This window comes from Vigna unguiculata, chromosome 6 (assembly GCF_004118075.2).
Source record: "Vigna unguiculata cultivar IT97K-499-35 chromosome 6, ASM411807v1, whole genome shotgun sequence".
NCBI classification, from domain to species: domain Eukaryota; kingdom Viridiplantae; phylum Streptophyta; class Magnoliopsida; order Fabales; family Fabaceae; genus Vigna; species Vigna unguiculata.
Window position 1 is genome coordinate 23,228,649 of NC_040284.1, and position 13,761 is coordinate 23,242,409.

Consider the following 13,761-nt stretch of genomic DNA (forward strand, 5'->3'; position numbering starts at 1 on the left):
TTAATAAATATAATTTTAATTGACCGTTATTTTTATAAAAAAAAAATTCTTTATTTATTAATAATTATTTTCTCATTTTTTTATATATTTCATTTGATTTTTAATAAATATAATTTTATTTTATATATTAACTTAATAATACTATATTATAAACACCTATTAATATAATATCACGCATATTTAAAATATTGTACACAGGTACTGTCGCTAGTAATTAAAATAATAATAATAATTATTATTATTAATATGTGGAGGCTAGTAATTAGAATAATAATAATATTATTAATAATATTAATGTGTGGACCCTAGTAATTAGAATAATAATTATTATTATTATATGGGTTTTGTCATTTGTATCCTCGTCAAAAGCTTAAGTTCAAACCTTCACTTCTTCTTTCATCACTTCAGCCGTCACAGAATCCTGGTAGCCAAAATGGTGAGTTTCCATTGATCAACCCTTTAACACTTTCTATCTACCTTGTGTGTTTCTGCATCTGGATTTTCTAGTTTTAATGAAATAATGTTTATTTGTTTTTGTTTTTTTCTGATCTTTGTTGCAGATTTTCAAGAGGTACATTGAGATTGGAAGGGTTGCTCAGATCAACTACGGCAAAGACTATGGGAGGCTAGTGGTCATTGTCGATGTCATTGACCAGAACAGAGTATGTCCTTTTCGTTTTTCTTTCTTTGATTTGGTGTTTTTTGGTTGAATTAGATTCATGGAGTGCGTGCCCTAGTGTTTATTTTGGTTTCTTGTGATGTTTGGGGTAAAAAAGAATCCTATTCTTTGATCTTGTTGTTGGTAAATTTCGGCATGAATTTCGTTGCTGGAATATTTGTTCTGATCCATAATTTTAGGTTTTTGGTTCTGTTGAGGCTGTTGGTTCTGCTTAGTTTTATGATAATTGGGTCGCAAGGCTTTCGCTATTTGTGCCTTAGAGCTTCAACTGAATTTAGGGTCTTGGTATCAATTTGGTATGCGACAATGCCAAATTCCGTTGTAGGTGTTAGAGTCGTTTACCCTATTTGTTTGATGGATGATTTCTTTATTGTTTTATTTCTATATTTTTTGTTAAGCCTATTTTTTCTTAATTGTATTTAAACTGGGTTATAGCAGTTAAGGCTTTGTTGTGTGTTGTATTTTTGTAGCATCAACTAATTTTGACTCTTTGTATCGATTTGGTTTTGTGATAATATATAATATATAATATCAAAGTCCTTTTAAAAGGAGTTAGAACAATCAATCTTGTTTTGGTTTCTTGTAACGTTTGGGGTAAAAAAGAATCCTATTCTTTGATCTTGTTGTTGGTAAATTTCAGCATGAATTTTGTTGCTGGAATATTTGTTCTGATCCATGGTTTTGGGTTTTTGTTCTGTTGAGGTTGTTGGTTCTGCTTAGTTATTTTAATTGGGTTGCAAGGCTTTTGCTATTTGTGCCTTAGAGCGTCAACTGAATTTAGGGTCTTGGTATCAATTTGGTATGCAATAATGTCAAATTCCGTTGAAGGAGTTAGAGTCGTTTACCCTGTTTGTTTGATGGATGATTTATTCTTTATTGTTTTATTTCTATAATTTTTGTTAAGCCTATTTTTTCTTAATTGTATTTAAACTGGGTTATAGCACTTAAGGTTTTGTTGTGTATTGTATTTTTGTAGCATCAACTAAGTTTTGACTCTTTGTATCGATTTGGTTTTGTGATAATATATAATATATAATATCAAAGTCCTTTTAAGAGGAGTGAGAACAGTCAATCCTGCTGATAACTTTAATATGTGAGTTTTAGTTGTATGATATAGGCTTTGTATGTTATAATCTATAATAATATATAAAAGATTTCATCTTTTGTGTGCACATTAGTAATTTTAGAAATAATTATTTATATGAAATTTTGTATTGTATTATATTAAATTCTGTATATAATATATAGTTTATTAAATGAGATTTTGGAAAGAAATAAAAAATAATAATAATTTGTGACATAATAATCTTCATATTGCTTAAAATCTGTATAACACTACGTTAAATTTAGTTTATATTACATTAAGAATTATAATTTGTAAGTGTATAAAAATAAGTCACGATATATAAACATTTAAGTGTATAAGTATGTAAAAGTAATTGTATAAAAAGTGAAATAGTAAATTTAAAATATATATATATATATATATATATATATATATATATATATATATATATATAAAAACAGCTTTCAAATCTCATTATTTAAATTGAAAGATTAAAATTACGTATCATGCGCATCCTTTGGTCTCCTTTCAAAAATGTAAAAAGCAAAACACCTCCCTCCATCTTGCTCGAATAAACGTCGCTGAAAGAATCACCCAATCCAAAAAATCTAGATTTCAGCAACTGGGAACGCATCATAAATGGAAGCAAGTCTATTATATTGGATTCTCAGGTTTTGATTTCTGATTTACTCGATTCTTCTCATGGTTTCTTTTTGGTAAAGTTCTTTTCATATATTTTTAATATGCTTCGATCAATCTACTTTTTCCAAATTTTCAGAAAATATTAAGATGTTGGTAGGTATAAAAAACATAATTTTCACTTATTAATATATTTTATTTTTATTTTATTACTATATTACTGTTATTTTATTGACAATAATTATATTAATTTTTATTTAATATTTTTACACATATTAGAATAAGGGGATCTTTAAGTTTGTATAGGCATAAGACATGGTAAATGGTAAGTATATATAAACCAAACAAAGATTCATGAGCAAGAGATTTGAAAGACAGTCATAAATAGTCTAATGATGTGAATAAAATAACCTAAGGTTGAATAGAAGAGCATCATGTAGTGTTTGTTGGATGTTGGTAAATGTTGAAGTTGTTTAAAATTTTGTACCTGTAGAACAGAAAATGTCAATCAAGTTATATTAATGTTACACTATGCAAGATTAGTTTAGTTATTGGTGTGTACTTACTTGCTATAAATTTTGGAGAACTTCTTTGAAAACCACATTAGTTGTAGAGTCCAAAGCCCTTTTGTTGTTGTCATGAATAAGAATCTTTAATCCAGATTTGCTTTGAACCCTAGACACAGCAACATACAATTGTCCATGGCTAAAAACTGGTGTTGGTAAATATAGTCCCACTGAAGCTAAAGATTGACCTTGGGATTTGTTTATTGTCATAGCATATGATACCATGATAGGAAATTGTCTTCTAATAAGTTTAAAAGGCCATGGTGATTGTGATGGAGACATAGACATTCGCGGAATATATATTTCATCACCACTTGTGCTTCCTGTGATAACTTTTGCACCAATAACATGATTTGCTAGCCTTGTTATTATCAATCTACTTCCATTACACAAACCTTGAGTTTGATCCAAGTTCCTCAAGAGCATTATTGGTGTTCCAATTTTCAACTTAAGTTTATGGTTTGGAATACCTGATGTGGTTAATGAATTTAAAAACTCTGGAGTAATTTGATCAAAAGCATCGGCTTCTATTCCTTCAGAATTGTCTATTATATCAGAGCTAAGATACTCTTTTTGTTCTCCTGCAAAAATAGTCAATAAAAGTTATTGATATGGAATACTATTTTATAAATATGTATATCATTAAATAAAATAAATTTTAGGATATGTCATGTAAAAGTACCAGGTATTAATGATAAAACATAGTCATTGATTTGATCAACTGTTTCAATTCTGCTAGCCAATATTGCCCTGCATTGTAAGAAATTAAGATCTCTGAAGTTTTCAATTAATTCTGGATAAGTACTTGCAACTATTGCTTCAACAGGATCAACAAAGTTTGTGATTAGCAATTCTGGCGGGATTTGTATTTCAGCTATACCATCATTAGGTTCAAATAATTTACCATCTCCGAGTTTCACTATCCATTCAGAGAATTCTTGAATTTGTCTTGCATCGGATTTTTGTAACCCGTTTTGCAATAAACGCATATTCTTTGTCAGTGTTAATATCTGACATTGGTCCCAAAGATAGGAAGCATTAATTGTTGCATGAACAATATCTGATCTGTTTCCTCTAGGAATAACAGGTAGAATTTGCCTGAAATCACCTCCAAAAACTATTACTTTTCCACCAAATACAGAGTTAGATTTATTTTCTTTTCTCATTATATCATTCAATGTTCTGTCTAGTGCTTCGAAACAGAATTTATGTGCCATTGGTGCCTCATCCCATATAATTAACTCAGCCTTCTGTAATAATTCAGAAACCTCACTTCCTTGTTGGATATTACAAACTGAGGTATCTAGTGTTGGTACTGGAATCTTAAATTTTGAATGCGCCGTTCTTCCTCCTGGTAACAATAGAGATGCAATTCCACTTGATGCGACTGTTAAGACAATTTTTCGTTGACTACGCAAAGCTGAAGCCAATGTTTTCCACATGAATGTTTTTCCCGTCCCACCATAGCCATATAGGAAGAACATAGCTCCTTTTTTACTTGTCACTGCATGCATTATCTTCTCAAAAATTTGTCGTTGCTCATCTCTATAGTTTGTGAAAATAAATTAATATTAGTCTATATTACTATAATAAAGTAATTTAGTAGGTAATATAGGATATTTGCAATGTATTATTATTACCAGTAAGCAAGTTGAAGTTTGATTGAAACTGATGTTTTTGATCCTCAATGTTATAATCAAGTTCAGCATAAATTAATCTATTTCCTAAATGACTTGTAACATAGTCATTAGGATAAGGCATGTATAGGTAGTCCTTCAAGCTCTTTCTGTTTATTTGGAGAAGGTTTTCTATCTCCAACAACGTTAAATTTTGTAGCTGGTCAACAGTTAGATGCAATTCTACATAAAAGAAAAAAGTTATAGGTTAGTACATGGAATATATAAAAATGTTTAACTCAAGAGTATAAGAGTTTTTGTACCTGGCAATCTCGCTATTTTTCTTTGATTATATTGAATGTCATCTGAAAGCCATTCCCAAGTCTTTTGCCAAAATAGTTGTGGATTATTGACACAATTAGACAATAATATAGTTACAAACAACTTTCTAAGATAATGTCCTGAACCCCAGTCCTTTGCTTCTTTAATAGCTTCAATATATTCTCTATCATCGGCTAAGAATCCTGAAGCAAAGCAAGCTTCTCTAAATGTGGGATATGTTATGTTATCAACAGTTTTGATGTCATCATAGGACGAAGGTCCCTTTACGACTGTTAGCATCCTCCGTAAATAAAAAAGCTCCCCAGTACTTGGTGGTACCCAAATAAGTCTTCCTATTGTATTTCCTCTTTGTCTAGGTTTCCAACATCTATTCTTCTTGACATAAACAAACTTGGAAGCAAATTGTGTGTATGTTAAATTTCTTGCCTCTTGGAATGTTTTGTTGCACTCCATCCAAGCTGTAAACATTGATTGTGAAACGCTTGGTTTAGAAATTATGTCATCAATGTCATCTTCATCTTTAAAATATACACCGTGCTCACCTTCAAGATGGAAAAAAAGTCTTTCCACTGCTGGATTTCTTCCATGAATAGGAAAAGAAAATATTCGCCAACATGCTTCACATGGAGAGATGTATCTACAATCTAAATATTGTTTGATCTCATCTAATGGTTGAGATAATGAGTTGGCTTGAGTGTCATTAGGAACAATAGCAGCTGTTATCCTGTCATATCCTTTGTTGATATATTTGAATAAGTACTTGATTGAAGTACTTTGATTACACCATTCAACATTAATATGTGCTTGATACTTTAGTAACAACATGGGATTATAAGGAACTACAAAACGATTGTCTAATGTGATATCATTCTTAACAATGTTACAACCATTGTCTCTTCTTCTATAATGAACAAAACCATCTTGGTTTATGACAGTTATTTCTTGAAATTTTTTTGGAAAAAATCGAGAACATCTTCCGTTTTTCATGCAAGGTGATGATTTATTAGACATACCACAAGGTCCGTGAAGCATATGATCTTTCACACAATTATACAACTGGGGATTTTGTTTGGAACATGGTATTTCAGCTGATATCACTTTATCTATGTCCTCTGCATTTGGATATTTGCTAGATGGATGCAAAAAAATAAGTAGATGAGCATGTGGTAATCCACGTTTTTGGAACTCAATGGTATACATGTCTGCAAAGAAAATTACACGCTCTAGTTAGAAACATTATGCATTATAATAATTACTTTGAATAACATATAACATTGAAACTTACATGCTATAACTCTACCCATCACGTGTTTTTTAGTCAAATCTTCCAGAAATTTATCAAACTTAATTTTAAAAATTCTAGATATTATATCTGGACGGTCTGATGGTGTCAAAGTCAATTCCTCCAATAATCTTGTTATTTCTGGCCAATTTGGATTGCAAGTAAAAGTTAGAAATAGATCTGGAAAACCAACATGGCTACAAATTGCCATTCCATCGAAATACAGTTGGTCCATAAATCTTCTACTACCAACAAAAGTTGATGGAAGCACAACCCTTTTTCCTTTGTCCGCTCCTTCATTATGTGAACTGGTTGTTGGTTGGGAAAGATTAATATATTTATCAACCCTCAACTTAGATTGATTGTTTCTGACAAATGATAGTCTCTCAGATTCTACCATTATATATCCATCTACCAGAAATTGTTGGAACAACCTTTTAGATCTTAACACAGTGCTTGCCTCTGATTGTCTAGTTTGAATTCGAAAACAAAACCATTCTCTTATAGTGAGTCGATTTCTTTTTTTATGTGTGCGGTCACGATGGGCAACATCTTCTCTATAGCCATCTTCTCCATAGGGAAACAATAAGGGATATTGATATCCTAAGTAACTTGGATGCAATTCGTTTATTCTTTGAAGCTTGCCACTTCTATTTTCCAGTATTATATCCCTAGGAGATGTTGTATCAACATCACCTACTATCAGTGCAGCTACTTCCGAAATCTTTGGTATATTATATATACGACCATCTTTAGCCCTGTCAGATATCAATCTTAGTTTCAAATCTTGATATGGTTGATCTTTATATCTATCTCTGGCCATCCGAAATGATTTTGTATGTACATTATGAGCATCCAACATATCTCTTAACTTTCTTACAATTTCAACATCAACCTTGTTTTCGTTCCTGCCATTACACATATGAATTCATAAATAAAAATATAGTTAACAACCATACTATGACGAAAGTTAATGCTCTTATTTTGTTTACCATTATGTGTTAAGCATATAATGTACAAAGTGAGAAATGGTTAGAAGAAGTATAGAATTAAAAAGAGCATTTTACCTTAAAAATTTCATTCTGTTATGTATTTCATTCTCAGTGTCATATATGTATAGTTGAGCAAACTTAGGTAGTTGTCCTGGCAGTGGTAATAAGCTTCCTATTCTGTGACATGATTGTCCTTGTATTCTCAAATTTGGAGGTCCTTTTCCATTGTTGAATGAGTTATCAAGCTTTGCCCCAGGGGAAGTGAATGCAAACATCATGTTGTATGCTCGGATGTTTTGCTGGTAATTCTTACTATCTGCAAAGTTACTACTAAATAGAAGATGTTGTAGTAGAGATGGAGGTTCTTTTAAGAGTGGGAGTTGAACTTTGCCATTACCACAACATAGTTGAAACTTTGGATTAGCAGCATTTCTATGTTTCATTATTCTTTCCTGGTACCACATATAAGCTTTGCAATGATGGCATTGGAAAATAGGATTGCCTATATCTGAATAACCTTCAAAGGATTTGAAATTTGTTTTAGCTAATTATATTAAAAGATTGAATATAACTTAACTTCAAAGTAATGAACTAATGATTTATTTTTTACTTGAATTTGTTATGCTCTGTATTTGTTCTCTTGAAAGTATTTCTTCTTCATCATCACCAGAATTATTGTCAAATATCTCATCTATTCATATGTGAAAACATCATCATGAGATAAAATTATACATATATAATAAATGTAATCAATAGAAACAATAATGCATATGACAATTAATGTATATGAGTAAGTTACCTTGGGATTGAGCATTGACAGTTGGAGCAAGATAATTCTGAAATTTATGAACTTCATCTAATCCATTAAAAGCATTTGATTGACTTTCTCCAATAAATGTTGTAGTGTTTTTTGTTTTTGTTTCTTGAGATGCATTTTCTGTAGGAGATCTGTCCAAATTCATTTTTTGTTGTTTGGGACACTTTGTCGCATTCTTAGTTGTATTTTTCTTTTCAATTAGAATATTCTTTCTTTTCAACCTTGCCTTTGCAGATAATTGCTTCTTTATGTTATTTCTGGTGTCCATAGAGAGTTGAAAATGTCTGAAATTGTTATATTTGCATTATAAATTTATAATTCAATGTTGATTGATAGCTAAAATTTGAAATTGTTGTTCTGAACAAAGAGAGAAAAAATGCTTACCCAAATTTTCTTTGATTTTTGTAATTCACAGTGGTAGAGAAGATGAATTTGAGAAGATGAATTTGAAATCTGAAACTCTTTGAATGGACAAAGGAAAAAAGGTAACTCTTCTTCTCTCCATATGATAGTTGATAGTGGACTGAATACTAATTAAAAAAAGTGAATATAGGAATTGTGAACTTTTTGTAGAGGTCACTCTTGTATAACTGAATATGGCAGTTGATAATATGACCAATTTGTGAGAAGATTCTAAAAGTATAGGCAGTTGATAAGTATGGGAATGGGCAGTTTATAAGTATGGGCAGTTGAAGGTCACTATTGTCGTTTGATTAGTGTTTCTATAATTATTATTTTATTGAAAGAAGCGAGTTTGTTGGTGGTTATTATTAAGTTGCTAATAAGTGATCTTTCTCCACTTTCTTAATGATATTGATATTGAATTGCAATTTAATTTCATGAGAAGTGACTCTGGAGGCCAATATTGAGTTTAAGGAATGCAGAACTGGTATACAATTTTATGACTATTACGCATAGATCGTTACACATGGTTGATAATTACATTTAATTTATAAACACCTATAACATTTTTTATATCGATGATTCTCTTTATGAGTGAGATGTGTATTGATTTAGCCTAGTTTATATCATGTTTTTGTCATGAGATGTGTATTGATTCTCTTATGTAGTGATTCTTAAACATGTATTGCAGGAGCATTTGGTGAATTTGCTACTGGGATTGGAAACAGTGATGTTGGTTTTGTTTTGGGAATTAGGAAGCTTATGTTCCAGGTATACTTAAGATTATGTGTGCAGTTTAATACTTAAGATTATGATTGATTAAGTAACAACTGTTGTGTGCAACACTGGAATGAATATTATCTTTTTGCACCCCTATTAGCTGGCAAGGAAATTTACTTTGCTAATTATTAAATCTCCTTCCGTGTCAAATAAAATATCTTGCTAAAAGAATACATTCTGTGTCAAATAAAATATCTTGCTAAAAGGTAATTATTTTTTTTAATTTTAAACTTTATTCATGACTAATACTTGAAATCAATCTTGTTGTATTTTTACCATTCAAGAATAAACGACTAATATTTTATCCACAAAATACTTGTATTTAAAATAATATGTTGGTCATTCAAAAAGTAAAACACAACCATAACAAAGATAATCTTACTCATAATTTAAAAAGTACAAAACATAACCATAACAAAGATAACCCTTCTCATAATTTAATTTTTCTCCTTTTTGACTGTCTTGCTCATCTTGGTAGTTGACATTTGAGCATTTTTTAATTCTTGTGATAATTGATTATCATTGTCAATATCTGAACACAATCTCTTGCATGGAGTTACAGAAAATGATGTATTTGGATCATGATTTGTTGATCCACAAAAACTTTCCTACAAAAGTAAAGAATATATATAAGGTCCTATTATATGATGTAATAAAGAGGAAATAAAAACGATATATCAATATACTTACAATACAAGTTTCTGTATCAGCTCCTAAATCATAAATTTCACTCAATTGTCCACTATGCTGAAATTAGAAGAAATTATTATATTAGATGCACATAATACATATACTAATGGCAGTATAAAATTAAAATAATATTATATATGATATATATTTCATAAAATGTTATGATAAAAATGTGATAGTCATTATACCTGTTCAGGTTGGAGTTGACCTTTAATTTCCTCAATAATTTCAACATCATTAGAAACTTTCATAACTGACATAGATTTGCTCCGTGATCGACAAAATATTAATTATTATAGTTTTACCAATAATTGTAACCGACCAATTTCACCCATGAATTCATCATCAATAAATTTTCCGTTAGTAATTGGAATTCTAAATTCCAATTAATAAAATTCATCAACCAAATTTGATTTCATCAACAAATTTATTTTTGTTGATAAAATTTTGTCAAAAAATATAAAAATTCTTGTAATTTTTATTTAAAACTTAAGATTAAATTAAGTAAAAAATAAATTTAAAAACCAAAACAAAAATAAAACTTAGATAAAATAAATAAATTACTAATTAAATCTTTAGCAAATTTATATATCAGATCAATTGATATAAACATGACAAGGTATTTCGTATTTATTTAAAACTTGTAGTTATTATTTACCTTTGTCCCTGTATTTATATTTTAACATATTTTCTGAGGATCAACAAAAGAGAGAAGACACGAAGATATTAAGAGTGTTTGATTTTATTGTGCCATTGAAACGACAAGAAAATTCAAGAAATCATTGTTCCAAATATTTGAAAAATATAACTAAACTCACTAGTATAAAATGGAAAAAGAAAAATTCAGATCTATGTTGAACAAGAGAGAAAAGAAAGCACGAGTTCCTAACATTTCTGGAATTTTCTTTGTTGAGTAAGTAAAAGTAAAATGTGTATGTAACCATAATAATAAAAACAATAACAATAATAATAATAATAATAGTAATAAAATAATAATAATAATAACTATTATAATAATTATAGTTTTAATTAATAATAACAGTAGTAATAATAAAAATAATAATAGTAATATAATAATAAAAATAATTATAGTTAATAATGATAATAATAATACTTATAGTTGGTAGTATCACACATACTCTATATATTTCTCCTTGAATTCCCTTATCTCTGGTATATCATCATCCGTAAACAACTTAGACCCATGCCATGAGTTAGATATTGAAACAGGCCATGTTCCTAAACATATGTTATAATTCAATAATTATTTAAGTAATTGAAACATTGTTCATATATAAGTGAATGAAACATTGAATTACCTGATGGTGCTTTGATCTTTGCTTGAGTCAAAATGACTATTGTTGTATCAGAATTTTGTTTTTCGTTCCAATGGCTTAAAAATTTGGTTGCATAGTTATCCCATAGGGTGCATCCAATTACACTACCACTACAAATTCATGAAGTAAACCACATTAAATAATTATTGTTGCAGCTCCAATTTCTGAAAAACCTAATATTAATTACCTTAGATCCATGACATTAAAGAACACACAGTTTGAGTTGAGTCTATTTTTAACATTGTCCACAGCCCCAATTATATCTTAGAATCATGACACCAAACTCATTAGTTAGCATAACATAACCGTGTTTAGAGTAATGAGTAATAAGTAGAGAAATATAATATAGGCTTACCAATCAAGATATCAGTAGTAGAGTAGGTTCCATCTACAATTTCCTTTATACTTTTGAAATTGTACACTCTGATAGGCACATTTGCAATTTCTTGCGGCTTAATAGCTGTTGCACCAATGAACATTAATTTATAGGGGTGTTCACACACTTTATATTGTCCTTGGTTCTTTAGGATTTTGAAATTGTGCATAACATAAGTTTGACCCTCGATCAATTTATCCTCCCACAGCCCTACATCTTCCTTCTTAACAAAAGCAGGTATGATATTACCCTACATGCATCATAGTAGTGATTGTGAATAATACATAATACATATTATATAAATGCATCATAATGATATACCTTATGGTCCACCAGAATCATCTGAATATGCTTAGTAGAATCACGATTTTGAACAATCCATAAATCAGTTATTCTAACACCAAGCTTTAACGTTTCTCGCTTGCCATCAATATCATTTATTAGATCAAATTTCTTGGCCATGTACTGTAAACAAATCAAACACTATATTATTAGAAAGTCAAACACAACTTCTAAAAAAAGTAAGAAAATATAACATACATGAAATGAAAATTAATAAGCAAAAAATAAAATCCAAATTTGAAACCCTTGCTCTGGATAGAAAAAAAGAATGGCATCTACTGCATGCAGGCTTGTACATTTGTATGTAATACTAATATTTTGTTGTCTTATAATGACATGTTATGATTACATGGTTTTGCCTTAAGTATAACGTGAGTGTTGATTCATTTTTCTTCTTCATGTGCCACTGGCTTGCATAAACATGCTTATGATTACATAGTGCATTAATAATTAATAAATCTGAATGTGCAGATTGAATTTCTTTGACAACAGATTATTAAGTGACTGTATCATTTGGTGAGGTGCAGTCTTGTTCCCTTTAGACAATTGTGTAAGTCTGTGACATTGTATTTTTCTTTTCAAACTATTAATTTTTCTATATTATTTAGGTTATACTAATGGATTCTTCTCATACAAAAGTGTTGCATGACTCTGGTTCCATTCCAATGGAGGAGGAGTAAACTTGTGGTACAGCTTCAGAGCTAACCGTAAAACATTAGCAATTATTTATGTGACATTGTATTTTTTTTCAAACTATTAATTTTTCTATATTATTTAGGATATACTAATGGATTCTTCCCATACAGAAGTGTTGCATGACTCTGGTCCTATTTCAGTGTGCAAAAAAATTAAGGTGATAGCTAATAAAAAATAAACATGATGCAGTAATCGACGTACATTGAACTTACTCATCAAAAAAAGCAAATTATTGTATATAATAAAAGAACAAAGAAACAGCTTTGATGCTTACCCAAAAGAAAAGAAGAAGAATGCTTGCCTAAATTTTTGTTCTCTGCTATCTGAGTTGAAAGTGTTAGAGAAGGTAGATTAATTGGAAAGCTTTAAAAAAAGTCAATTTTTTTTGGATTTGGCGGTTGAACTTTGTAGTCCATAAGTTACGTGGGGGTGTGGGTATTGGGTAGTTAAGCAATCCACAAAAATATAAATAAACAAAAAAAGGAAGAATGCTTGCCTAAATTTTTGTTCTCTGCTATTTGAGTTGATAGTGTTAGAGATGGTAGATTAATTAGAAAGCTTTAAAAAAAGTTATTTTTTGTGGATTTGGCAGTTGAACTTTGTAGTCCATAAGTTACGTGGGTATGAGTATTGGGTAGTTAAACAGTTCTATTATTAAGCAATGTATTATGTATACAAATAAACCTAATTATGTATAGTATCAATAAAGACGAATGGAAATCTATTATTAAAATAATAATAGAAGTAATTATTATAATCAACAATAATAATTATAGTTAATAATAATTATTATTATTATAATTATAATTAAAGTTGATAATAACAATAATAATATTTATTATCATTACAAATAATATTTATTGAAAATTATTAATAAAATAATAATAGAAATAATATTATAATCAATAATAATAATAATAATTATAGTTAATAATAATAATAATAATTATTATTATTATATTTAGAGTTGATAATAACAATAATAATATTTATTATTATTACAAATAATATTTATTGAAAATTATTAATAAAATAATAATAGAAATAATATTATAATCAATAATAATAATAATTATAGTTAATAAAAATAATAATAATTATTATTATTATAATTATATTTAAAGTTGATAATAACAATA

At 29.0% G+C, this 13,761-nt stretch overlaps 1 long non-coding RNA gene across 4 annotated transcripts; it reads left to right on the forward strand.

Moving 5' to 3' along the window:
* The first annotated feature begins 357 nt into the window (after positions 1–357).
* Positions 358–12,740, forward strand: LOC114188229. Of its 4 annotated transcripts, none has more exons than XR_003605390.1 (6): positions 358–436; positions 561–662; positions 8,415–8,484; positions 9,093–9,172; positions 12,398–12,476; positions 12,566–12,740. It is a non-coding gene; the product is annotated as an uncharacterized LOC114188229 (long non-coding RNA). The 4 variants fall into 4 exon arrangements; XR_003605389.1 differs by having other exon boundaries at positions 12,398–12,447; positions 12,535–12,740; XR_003605391.1 differs by lacking the exons at positions 12,398–12,476; positions 12,566–12,740 and adding an exon at positions 11,736–11,754.
* The last annotated feature ends 1,021 nt before the right edge of the window (positions 12,741–13,761 follow it).